A 9,207-nucleotide genomic window follows, 5' to 3' on the forward strand; every position below is an offset into this window, starting at 1 on the left:
CTCTTTATGCTGCTCGTTCTTACAAAATAAGCTGCTGTTAAAAGAATGAGCTCTTATTCAGCGTATAATGTTACGCGTTATTCCCCATAGAAAAAAAAAAAAAAACACGTTCTGCTGTCAAAAGAACGAGCAGCATAAAGAGAATAATATCAAGTTACACGTTCCCCATAGAAGTCCATTATAAGGACTCAGCTTAGCCTGGTTTAGCGTACTTTAACCACGTCTTCTGTCAAATTTTACTTATAATAAAGAAGTCATGAATTTGGACCAACTTTGCGTGCCATCACATTTTCTCCAGATATTTGTAATGTTTTACGGTAGAGAAAAACATAAAATATTCATTCTATTCTATTGGGACAATCGACCACACAAAAACGGAGCTGCGGTTGGCAACAATAGATTTATTTTTAAACTCTGCTGCCAAGCAGGGTGAGAGGGACATCACTGCATCGAATTGTTTTTGTTATTTCTAGGAAGGGGAATTAACGCTTAACGTGATATTATTCACTGTATATGCTGAATGAGATCTCATTCTTTTGACAGCAGCAAGTGTTAATTATATGTAACATTTGACATAATTTTTTTTCCCCCAGTTGTTGTTAAGATACGTTAACGTTAAGCTTTTTTTGTAATGGAATAGGGGAGCGATTACTTTATATGCGGAATAAGAGCTCATTCTTTTGACAGCAGCAAGTGTTTATTAAATGTAACATTTTGACATAAATTTGGTCTTCCCTGATCGCTGTTGAGGTACGTTAAACCACGTTAAGCTGTCTCCTTATGGGCTTCTATGGGGGAGAAAACGCTTAACGTGATATTATTCACTTTATCTGTGGAATAAGGGCTCGTTCTTTTGACAGTAGTTAGTGTTTGTTAGAAGTAAGGTTTGACATAAATTTGGGGTTTCCTGGTCGTTTTTTAAGCCACGTTAAGCGTTTTTCACGTTAAGTGTTTTAGAACGTCCCTATCTTCGCTGTACCAGTAGCGGACGGCCGGAAGTAGTTAAGGCTGTTTTGTAGAACCCGGAAGAATGTTGCGCATAACGTCTATTGATTCACATGAATACAGCGATCTGTCCCACACCATTAAAGACCTTGAAAGACACATTATTGCAAAACACATTGTTTGTATTTTGCTATAAACCTGACAGATTTTGAAAGCTATGACTTTGTTTTAGCCTATATTAAAAGTTTAAAAAAACACACAAAGCTTATTGCTATTATTGGGCGGCTGGCTGACTACGAATGCAATCCAAAACGTGAAATATTATTTCCAAGCACACTGTCCCTGCGTGTATAACACATTGTATGATTTCTGCTAATAATCCCACATATATTAAAAATAAATTCCGGTGGCCTGGCAACTTCTCCCGGTGCTCCCAATCCGATCCATTTGTATGTGCAGGCTATACTCTCAAAATATTATAACTTTCATTTCTTCAATTTAATGTTACGGTTTTAATAATAATTTCAACTTTATTCTCGAAACATTTCAAATTTATTCTCATAATTTCAATTTTGTTCTCGAAACATTTCAACTTTATTCTCAAAATATTTTGACTTTATTCTAGAAACATTATGACGTTATTCTTGAAATTTTTTGACGTTATTCTCATAATTTCAACTTTATTCTCGAAACATTTCAAATTTATTCTCATAATTTCAATTTTGTTCTCGAAAAATTTCAACTTTATTCTCAAAATATTTCATCTTTTATTCTAGAAACATTATGACATTATTCTTGTAATATTTTCACGTTAGTCTAGAAACATTTCAACTTTATTCTCATAATTTCAACTTTATTCTCGAAACATTTCAACTTTATTCTCGTAATTTAGCATATTGTTGGGTGTGTGCATTTCACGATAATCAGTACAGCATTGCAGCTCAATAGTATTTAGGACATTTTGTTTGCTTTTATACAAAAATCAGTCGTGCTGCTCTATTGTAATGCTTCTTGTGCCCTGAAGCAAAACCGGTTGAGGTGCACTGGAACAGATTGAGCTGTTCTGTTTCAAAAGAGCACAAGAAAATCTTGTTTTCCAAGATGTGACCCCTTTAAGCGTGTGTCTCTGTGTACTCCATTTGTCTTCTCCATCTGTCATCTACTCAACCTTTTGTCCTTATCTTGCTTTCGGCCTCGTAAGTATGTTCTCTGCTTTATTGGGTCATTTGCTCTCTTGATGCCACACATTGTGTCCTACAATTTGTCTCAATTATTTCTGCGACACATTCTCCTTTCTTTCCTCCCTCATGCCTTTTTAACGATCTGACCGTTTGTCCAATAGATGTGCTGTTAGATTTATAAGCATTCAAAAGTGTGTGTCCTTTTCTTTTACATTATGGGTGTAAAAAGAGTTGTGAAATCCCAACGCTGAAGCAGACATCATCTTTTGATCAGAAATGTTGAATGTGCCAAAACTCGGTCGCCTTCTATAGATCAGCTGTCCCAGATCCTGTTGCTCATCCTGCTCATACAGCTGAGCTCTTGTTGTTTGGCTCTTTCCACAAATACTGTATCTATTGATGAAATGAGACGGTTGGAAAAAAGACTGGGGCTAAATGTTTGGTCTGGCACCCATACGCAGAGAAAACCGCGGGGTGCTATCAAGGGGATGAAGAGAATTTGTGTTTTTTTGTGAATTCGCTTTCTCTTCCAGCAGTGCAGATTATGACATTATCCTTAAGAATGGCTACTGTGGGTTTTTGCTTTTCTTTTGCTGTTTGGTTAGTAGTTGTGGGCTTAAGAGCTCATTTGCACATGCACCACAGGATTCTTTTTTTTTCTCACACATAAATTTTGTTTAGTGTTAGAAACGATTTAGTAAAAATAAAGGGTTTTATATAGCATTAATGCTGTTTTATTTGTGAAGTTGGCAAAGCAAGCATCAGTATTACTATTACGCTTACTGAAAGTTTATTGAAGTAAAACTTTAGTGTGAAAATCACCTTTTTGCCATTAAAAATAGTTCAATCCTCAAATGATTCAATGTAGTTGTAGTAGTTGTAGTAGAAATAATTCTAATATTCAGATTTTTAAAATGATCATAAAATCAAAAGATAACAATAAAATAAGAAATAAGGAAATAAGAAATACAATTGTATTATATTATATAATATTAAGAATAAAGAATATTTAAAACGTAATTAAAAGCAAACAAGAACAGAAAGCCATTAAAAATGGTTTAACCCTCAAATGATTTAATGTAGTTTTTTCCAGATTAAAACCTCAGTATTTATTGATTTGCATGACTTTTCAATGTTTTTATGGACTTTTTAATGAAAATGAATAATTTAAGTATTTTGATTTATCTTTGACTTTAAAAAAAGTCTTAAATTCCCTTTTTTTCTTTTTAAATTTGCAGTCTTAAAAACCTCTTTTAGTTTCTTTAAACATGCAAATGAAGTGACTAACGAGAAGTCTGTTAATACTTCCCAGAAATCATCCTAATATTCTGATTTGCTCAAAAAAAAAAAAAAAAAAAAAAAAAATCATCATATTGAAAACAGCTGAGTAGAATTTTTTTTATGTTTCTTTGATGAATAGAAAGTTCAAAAGAACAGCAAATATTACAAAGTATTATTATAGTCTTACTGTGTGTGGGGCACATTTGATACACAATGGTAATTCAAAGTGCTTTACATAAATAAAAAAATATATTTTTTTCAAATGATCATAAAATCATAACAAATGATTAAGAAATAAAATAAGAAATAGGGAAATAAAAATGTATTATATAATATTAGAATTAAGAACAAAAAATATTTAAAATATAACTAAAAGCAAACAAGAACAGAAATCCAATAAAAGTAGTTCAACCCTCAAATGATTCAATGTAGTTTTTTTCCCTATTAAAACCTCAGTATTTATTGATTTGCATGACTTTTTAATGTTTTTACGGACGTTTTAATGAAAATAAATAATTTAAGTATTTGTATTTATCTTTGACTTTGAAGAGGTTTTTGAGGAATTTAAAACTTTATTTAATTGCCTTAAACATGCACATGAAGTGGCTAACTAGAAGTCTGTTAGTGTTTCCCAGAAATCATTCTAATATTCCGATTTGCTGCTCAAAAAAAAAAAAAAATATTATCATGTTGAAAATTTTTTTCAGTTTCTTTGATGAATAGAAAGTTCAAAAGAAAGAAAAGAAATTAATAATATTAAGAATTAATAATAAAAATATTTAAAATATTTAACAAGAACAGAAAGCCATTAAAAATCGTTAATATGTCTCGATTTTTTTCAAACCTCAAATGATTCAATGTAGTTTTTTCCCTATTAAAAACTCAGTATATATTGATTTGCATGACTTTTCATTGTTTTTATGGACTTTTTAATGATAATAAATAATTTATTTTTATATAAGTATTTATCTATTTATGATTTTTTTTTTAAGTCTTAAAAACTCTTGAATTTAATTCCCCTAAACGTGCAGATGACGTAACTAACGAGAAGTCTGTTAGTACTTTTCTCACATGTCTTCAGAAAACATAACGGTCTAGCATTGTCTTGTTTATTTCCTATCCACTGTATATACTACCAGTCCACACTACCGGTCAGAAGTTTTATTAAAAAAGGTTTAAAAAGATGTCTCTTCTCTTTTACCAAGCTTGCATTTATTTAATCGAAAGTAGAGCAAAACAGTAAAATTTCAAAATATTTTTACTATTTAAAATAGCTGTTTTCTATTTGAATATATTTTAAAATATTTCAAAGCTGAATTTTTAGCTTCATTACTCCAGCCTTCAGTATTATAATAAATAATTTAAGTATTTTTACCTTTTTAGGATTTTTAAAAGTATTAAATTTTCTTTTTTTTTTTTTTACAGTCTTAAACCTCTTGAATTTAATTCCTCTAAACATGCAGATGATGTAACTAACAAAAAGTCTGTTAGTACTTTTCTCACATGTCCTCAGAAAACATAACAGTCCAGCATTGTCTTGTTTATTTCCTATCCACTGTTTTTAAACACGGTCATAAACCCCCGACACACGCACACATATCGTACAAAAGCATGTGTCTCCTATCTCCCTATCCTATCTTCCTCGGGACCTCGTCAGTGGCACTGACCCCATTCATGTTTGTCCTTTTGAGAAACGCCAGTGTAATCAAGCTCATGTTTGATTGAAGACACACTCGAGCACTCACTCTCTCTGCCTGCGGGCTACCAGAGCAGCTCTGTGGGTGACCCGCTGTTTCCCAGAAAACCAGAACGACGCAATATTTACAGAGCACTTTGCAGAAAACCACTCGTCCCATCGCAGTCACGGAAAGCGCATTCTTTTAGAGGATAGCTGAATGTTTAAAAGGAATAGTTCACCCAAAATTTAAAATTACCAGACAGTTTCCTCACCCTCAGGCCATACAAGATGCACATGAGTTTGTTTCTTCATCAGAACACAGTTGGAAAAATGTAGCATCACATCACTTGCTCACCAATGGATCCTCTGCAGTGAATGGGTGCCGTCAGAATGAGAGTCCAAACAGCTGATAAAAACATCACAATAATCCACAAGTAATCCAAACCACTCCAGTTCATTAATTAACATCTTGTAAAGCCAAAAGCTGCATGTTTGTAAGAAACAAATCCAACATTTTGGCACATTTAAACTGCCCTTTATCAATAATCGTCTCATCTGAATCAGAAGACAAATTTGATTTGAGACAAATCAAATGCAAATATGTAAGCGAATTTTGAAGTGCAAGGACAACAGGAGATGGACTCACTGGAGAAAGTGTTATTATATTAGGGGTGTAACGATTAACTTGTTTTCTCAATGCATCGATTACAAAACCTGACGATGCATATGCATCAATCTTACATAGAAACAGATTTTTGAATCGTGAATCATTGATTTCAGCCAGTGATTGATTTAAAACACTAAGATGTTTCAAATATACCAATATTTATGTTTTTAATGAAAAAGTTTTAATGGAAAGTTACTTTTAAAAATAATGCATTAAAATATTGAGTTATTCCCTAAAAAAGTAACTAATTACGTTACTTAGTTACTTTTTATGGAAAGTAATGCGTTACGTTACTTTTGCATTACTTTTTAAATCTGGCCAGGGCTTGCTTGTTTGTTCCCCTTCAGTCGTTTCACTACGACATTACATATGGGGAACTCGCCTGAGAGACCAATCATCTCTGAGCCTTATTCAAAATGAACATTGGCGAGTGGTATTTGCATGCCAAGCCACTCCCCAGTACATACGGGTATATAAGAGGGCGGCTTGCAACCACTCATTCAGTTTTCGCTTCAGAGCCTCTCTGTGCTCGAGCCGAACAACAGATTGAATTCCTGCGATGAGTTCTCACTCTCTCCCCCGCTGGCGTGCTGTCGATAAAAGAGTATTTCTAAAAGAGCATTTTGGCAGCCACCAGTGGGATCCTGCGGGCTGCCGTTTTCACGGCTTTAAGAAGCCTCTGCATACCAGCGAGCAGCCTCATCTGAGTGCACAGTGGTGCTGCGCTCCTCCCTGCGACCTTCTGCACCTCAGCGTAGCCCCGTTGAGTTCCCAGAGCAGTACGCTTCCCCAAACGCTGGGCTGAGCGTCTCCTTTGGTACTCCTCAGGAAGATGAGATGTCTGACGCTGTGTCGGAGGGAGAGTCAGGGGGTGAGGCGAACGTCTCGGCGGCTCAGCGCCCCGCAGGTGCCATGTGCAACGGGCAAGCAGCATCGGGCTTCTCGACAGGACCTCGACCAGCGGCAATTGCCTTGAGTCTTCCGGACCCTCGTCGCTTCCGGCCGACGTTACGCCAGAAGCATGTGCTTGTTTGCACTACGACCATGTGTCACAGGTCACAACTCGCCCGCCATTTGCTCCTACAGAGTCGAACGTGGCAGACATCGCTACGTACCATTCACATAAAACCAGGGAAACTCAACCGTGCAGCCGATCGGCTCTTATGGCAGTCCTTAATCTTATTAGGTTATTTTTTGAAATGAATGAATAAGTCATGCGCATCGTGAACATGTAGTACTCCAAATAAGTTTACGTATACATTTTACAAGGTTTGGAGCAATATATCAGAAAATAAATATATTACTTTTCAAAAGAATATATTTCTGTGCTATATGTCATACCATAGCATCATTAAACTAACATCTAACAATGGACAAAAGTGTATTTTTTGTTGTTTTGCCCTCACACTTTGACTCCATAAAGGCTGCAAATTGGAAATTTCCCCCTGACTAAACATATAAAGAATTTAGGGGAAGCATTTAAATAATCCTGTGAATACCTTTAAAGAATGCCGAATCAAATCATTAATCAAATCGCATCGAATTTTATTGTGAATCGTCTCGAATCGATTCATTCTGAATTTGCAAAAATCGTTCTTGAATCGAATCCCAAAGATTCACAGCCCTATAGATTATGAACATTTGAAACATCTTTAGGAAGGATTTGTTTCTTACAAACATGCAGATTTGGTTTCACAAGATGTTAATTGTTGGACTGGAGTGGTGTGGATTACTTGTGGATTATTGTGATGTTTTTATCAGCTGTTTGGACTCCCATTCTGACGGCACCCATTCACTGCAGATGATCCGTTGGTAATCAAGTGATGTAATGCTACATTTGTTCACTTTGCAGCATCTAAACTAAAGATGTTGACTCTCTAATTCTCTGTATTTGTGTGTTTTCTGCTACCAGGTGACCACAGACCTGCGTCAGAGATGTACTGATGGACACACAGGCACCTCTGTATCTGCACCGATGGTGGCGGGTGTCATCGCTCTCGCTCTGGAGGCGAAGTTAGTTTTTCGCCCCTCTACATCACTTTTTACAATTTACTTCAAAAAGGCTTATCTTACTTAGTCTTGTTGTCTTGTTTCTAGTCAAAGTATATAAAAAATCTTAAATTCAGATGCATTTACTAGATAAGCAAAATGACTATTTAGTCTTGTTTCCAGGGGGAAAAAGTCTGAACCAATACTAAATATCTTATCATTTTGCTTATCTAGTAAATGCATCTTAATTGAAGAATTTTTAGATATTTTGACTAAAAACCAAAATACAATTTTGTCACTTATTTCTGTAGTGCTTTATACAGTACAGATTGTTTCAAAGCAGCTCAAAGTAATAAACTGAGAAAAAACTGAATCATTGATGCAAACTTATACAACTATAAGACCAATTAAAAATCTGCTATAAAGCAACTCTTAAAACATACTAGTGTCATTATTATTGGTTTAATTCATTCATTAACATTGTCAATTGTAGCTAAATTTGTCAAATATGAAACAAACTGTAAAGCAGCTCTACAGAAGATAACAGTCCCTACTAAAAAGTAATAGATTAAAAATGCATTTATTTTATACTAAATATAGTTCAAGTCTATTAACATATGTGACCCTGGACCACAAAACCAGTCGTAAGTAGCATGGAAATATTTGTAGCAATAGCCAAAAATACATTGTATGAGTCAAAATTTTATATTTTTATTTTATGCCAAAACTATTAAGTAAAGATCATGTTCCATAAAGATATTTAGTAAATTTCCTACTGTAAATATATCAAAACTTAATATTTGATTAGTAATATGCATTGCTAAGATGTTAATTTGGACAACTTTAAAGGTGACTTTCTCAATATTTTGATTTTTTTTTTTTTGCACCCTCAGATACCAGATTTTCAAAAAGTTGTATCTCGGACAAATAGTATTCTATTCCATACATCAACTGAAAGCTTGTTTATTCAGATTTCAAATTATGTAAAAACCTTGATTTCCAAAAATTGACCCTTATGACTGGTTTTGTGGTCCAGGGTCACAGACTTACTGATATAAAAATTATTTAACTTTTTTTTGTATTAAACTACTTACGGATGCACAATGCGCATTTCTTAATATTAAGCCTAAAATATGTTTTAATGTCACTATTGATGAGGATCGTATAATCTTTAAATAATATCTGTCTTTAAATGCAAAATATTTAAAGTGTACCTAAAATATACTTGCAAAATTTCCACTTTAGCACAATCAAATATACTTTAGTATATCTTTAGTTGGACTTCAGCACTACTTCTGCGCAATTAAAGTGCATTAAGTACAAAATGAGTTGTTCCAACTTAGCAGACTTTAAATATACCTGTTTAGTATGCTAAAGGGTATTTTTATTAAGTACATATGTAAATGTATTTGTACTATACTTAGCATGAAATAAATGTAAATTTATTTAAATACATTTTAGTATAT

The sequence above is a fragment of the Garra rufa genome, chromosome 3, assembly GCF_049309525.1.
Source record: "Garra rufa chromosome 3, GarRuf1.0, whole genome shotgun sequence".
NCBI classification, from domain to species: Eukaryota; Metazoa; Chordata; class Actinopteri; order Cypriniformes; family Cyprinidae; genus Garra; species Garra rufa.